Genomic DNA, 4,533 nt, shown 5'->3' on the forward strand with positions numbered 1-4,533 from the left:
TTTTCATGCTGCTGATAAAACAGACCCGAGACTGGGTGGTTTATAAAGAAAAAGAGGTTTAATGGACTTTACAGTTCCACGTGGGGCTGCGGAGGCCTTCCAATTATGGCAGAAGGCAAAAGGCACATCTTACATGGTAGCAGGCAAGAGAGAGAACTTGTGCAGGGAAACTCCCCCTTATACAACTACCAGATTGGCTCTCTACTCCTCCTGTTCAACAGACAGCCACATCTTCTTTGCATTGCCAGCCACGTACGTCCCTGAGACACCATGGTGAAGTTGAAGGACGGAGTCAATGGACTTGTTGGAATTGGGAGCCTGGTCACCAGGGTTGCTTTTAACTCTAGTAAAGTAGATATTGTTGCCATCAATGACCCCTTCATTGACCTCAACTATGTGATCTACATGTTCCAGTATGATTCCACCCATGACAAATTCCATGGCACCATCAAGGCTGAGAACAGGAAGCTTGTCATCAATGGAAATCCCATTACCATCTTCCAGGTACAAGACCCCTCCAAAATCAAATGGGGCAATGCTGGCGCTGAGTCCATCATGGAGCCGACTGGCGTCTTCACCCCCATGAAGAAGGCTGGGGCTTGCTTGCAGGGAGGAGCCAAAAGGGTTATCATCTCTGCCCCCTCTTCTGACACTCCCATGTTTGTGATGAGCATGAACCATGAGAAGTATGACAACAGTCTTAAGATCATCAGCAATGCCTCCTGCACCACGAACTGCTTAGTGCCCCTGGCCAAGGTCATCCATGACAACTTTGGTATTGTGGAAGGACTCATGACCACAGTCCATGCCATTACTGCCACCCAGAAGACTGTGGATGGCCTCTCCGGGAAACTGTAGCATGATGGCCGTGGGGTTCTCCAGAATATCATCCCTGCCTCTACTGTCACTGCCAAGGCTGTAGGCAAGGTCATCCTTGAGCTGAATGGGATGATCACTGGCATGGCCTTCCATATCCCCACTGCCAACGTGTTGGTCATGGACCTGACCTGCCATCTGGGAAAACCCTGCCAAATATGATGACATCAAGAAAGTGATGAAGCAGGTATTGGAGGGTCCCCTCAAGGGCATCCTGGGCTACGCTGAGCAGCAGGTCGTCTCCTCCAACTTCGACAGTGACACCCCCTCTTCCACCTTCGATTTTGGGGCTGACATTGCCCTCAACAACCACTTTGTCAAGCTTATTTCCTGGTATGAGGATGAATTTGGCTACAGCAACAGGATGGTGGACCTCATGGCCCACATGGCCTCCAAGGAGTAAGACCCCCAGACCACCAACCCCAGAGACAGCATGAGAGGAAGACAGAGGTCCTCACTGCTGGGGAGTCCCTGCCATACTCAGTCCCTCACCACACTGAGAATCTCCCTTCCTCACAGTTTCCATGTAGATCCCCTGAAGAGGGAGGGGTCTAGGGAGCCCCACCTTGTGGTGTACCGTCAATAAAGTCCCCGTCCTCAGTCAAAAAAAAGAAACAAAAAACCATTGGATCTTGTGAGAACAGCATGAGAAAGACCTGCCCCCATGATTCAATTACCTCCCACCAAGTCCCTCCCACAACACATAGGAATTGTGGGAGCTACAATCCAAGATGAGATTTCGGTGGGGACACAGGCAAACCATATCACCATGTAAACCAGCATTGTCACCTCAAGTAGACATCTGTGATATTTTGTACCAGAAGTAGAAACAGGATTTCCAGAATTCTTTCTAGTCCATAAGTAGATTATTTCATGACGACTAACTTTGTATTTGATTAAATAATTAAAAGACTCCTATTTACATAGAACAAAATGAAACTAATAAAGGAAATCTCCTTGTGGTTATTTACTTTTAATATTATTGAGAACTGCTTTACAAATGTCCTTCCTTTTTATGGGCATAGGAAGAAGCTCTTTTCCTTTCTTTGTGACCCACTGACAACTTTCAATTTAATATTTATACTTGTGGAAATTGGAATGAAAGCCTTTCAGTAGTAGTTTTCCATCTGACTCTTCCAAATTCTGGAAAACGTATCCGGTGTCAAATCTCAATATAAATTATAAACTCTCCGGTTGCAGTGGCTCACTAATGTAATCCTAACACTTTGGAAGGTAGGGGTAGGATGATGTCTTGAGCCCAGGAGTTTGAGACCAGTCTGGGCAATATAGCGATACCCCATCTCTACAAAAAATAATTTAAAAAAAAAATTAGCCAGGCGAGGTGGCACACGCCTGTAGTCCCAGCTCAGGAGGCTGAGGTGGGAAGCTTGCCTGAGCCCAGGAAATCAAAGTTACAGTGAGCCATGATTGCACCACTGCACTCCAGCCTGGGTAACAGACCAAGACTGTCTCAAAAAAAAAAAAATTATAAGCTAACAAATCATCAGAAACTGAAATATTATAATAATTCTAATCAGAATGCAGATGAATGCATTTATGATGGGTAAGGCTTAGAAAAATTATAACTGCTCCTTAACAAAGAACATTGGCTGTGCTTGAATTTTACGGTTATGATGTATCAATAAATAACTGAACTATATTTACATATATTATATCTGGAAAGATTCATAATGATTCTGATAAAAATATGAAAAACATCAATTGACTAAGTAGTCTGTGCAACTACTTAGAATAATGGGTAGATATTATTACAAATAACTTCATCCTTCCTAACAATGTAGCATTTTCATGGGTTTAATATGCATTGGCTCCCATAGTTGCAAGGATATAGACAAATGAAATGCACTACCAAGGCTATACTGACAATATCGTGCGTGAGAATAAAGCCAGTTAATCTAGTATGAAAAGCCCACCATTATGGAACAAAGGCTGATGTGTAGAACTTCATTTATAGAACCAGATCCCACAAGTCCTCCCAGGAAATTAAACCAGTACATATGCTGTGGTTTACAGGATCTCAGTACAGACTTAAAGGATCTTGAAGGAGGAAGAATTCACCCACAAAAGTAGGCAGTAGGGCGTGGTGGCTCATGGCTGTAATCCCAGCACTTTGGGAGGTGATCACCCGAGGTCAGGAGTTTGAGACTAGCCTGGCCACATGGTGAAACCCTGTCTCTACCAAAAAATACAAAAATAAAAAATACAAAAATACAAAAATCGTGAACCAAGAGCGCGCCACTGCACTCCACCTCCAGGTGACAGAGGGAGACTCTGTCTCAAAAAAAAAAAAAAGTAGGCAGTAAAAGAAAGAGTTCCAGACTAGTAGAGTCCAGTTCAAATACGCAACTCCAGATTCCTTACATAATCTCCAGATAGAAGCTAATTCTCTGGTTTTAGCAGTGCTCACCACCACGTAATTCTAGATGTACTAACCATACAACAAGGAGGCCTCTGTGTTCTATTAACACCTCTTGTTTTACCTATGTAAGTTTACCAAGCCAAATAGGACAGAACCTACACTATATAAAGGCACAATTCAGAGACCACATGAAACAGCCACCACTGAATCTGTGTACTAATATAAATGATATACAGACATTATTGATCATTGGGATTGGGAATATATGCCACAAATTAAGCTCCAATTTGTTTTCTGTTTCCCATAACAATTGCGGGTTCTCAGATATTTTAATTAAGGATAGTACAAACCAGAATCAGACCAGCCCTTTATCTTATCAAGAGTTACCTTTAGAGATAACATGATTTCAGGAGCTCTGTGCAGGAAAATTATTCAACACTTGGAAAATAAGATTTAAAAATTATTTTCAGCTGGTGCAGTGGCTCACACCTGTAATCCCAGCACTTTGGGAGGCAAAGCAGGTGGATCACCTGAGGTCAGGAGTTTGAGACCAGCCTGACCAACATCGTGAAACCCCATCTCTACTAAAAATAGAAAAATTAGCCGGGCATGGTGGCCAGTGCCTGTAATCCCAGCTACTCGGGAGGCTGAGGCAGGAGAATTGCTTGAGCCCAGGAGGCTGAATTTGCAGTGAGCCGAGACTGCACCACTCCACTACAGCCTGGGTGACAGAGCAAGACCCTGTCTCAAATAAAATAAAAAGAGTAGAACACCCGTTAGCCAATGAGGATAAGGGATGACGAGGGAAGCTGCATTTCCAGCATGCTTGGTCTCAGAGAAACACTGGCAGGACAAGTTATAGCACAAGTGTCAAAGCTAAAATGCAGGTTGGGAGCAGGTGGGTCAGATGCTGCAAAAACACAAGTGGAAGGAAGGCTGGGGCTGGGGTCGTGGGGCCCACCCTGTGTACCCTCCACGTGGCCCAGCCAAGAGTTCCTCAGGTTGACACAGAGCACAGGCAGACAACAGGTATCCTAATTGGCTTCCAATACTAAGGCCCCAGCATATTTCAGAAAACCGCAGAAACCAACCCTCGAATGCTCAGCATCTGGAGGCACTAAAAACACGCACAAAACACACAAGCATTGAGTAATTTGTTTGCCCTGATCTCTTGCTGCTGTTCAGATCCAAGAGATCCCAGGGAGAAGGGCTGAGCAGGCAGGGAGGTCCATCCCACCACGGCCTCTCCGTTTCTTCTCGAGGGCTCTAGGGGTGTT

General features: G+C 44.6%; 1 pseudogene; it reads left to right on the top strand.

Moving 5' to 3' along the window:
• The first annotated feature begins 223 nt into the window (after nt 1-223).
• LOC117093778 lies at nt 224-1,279 on the top strand (annotated as a pseudogene).
• Nucleotides 1,280-4,533: the final 3,254 nt, after the last annotated feature.

The sequence above is a fragment of the Trachypithecus francoisi genome, unplaced genomic scaffold (genome assembly GCF_009764315.1).
Source record: "Trachypithecus francoisi isolate TF-2019V2 unplaced genomic scaffold, Tfra_2.0 Lachesis_group12, whole genome shotgun sequence".
Classification (NCBI taxonomy): Eukaryota; Metazoa; Chordata; class Mammalia; order Primates; family Cercopithecidae; genus Trachypithecus; species Trachypithecus francoisi.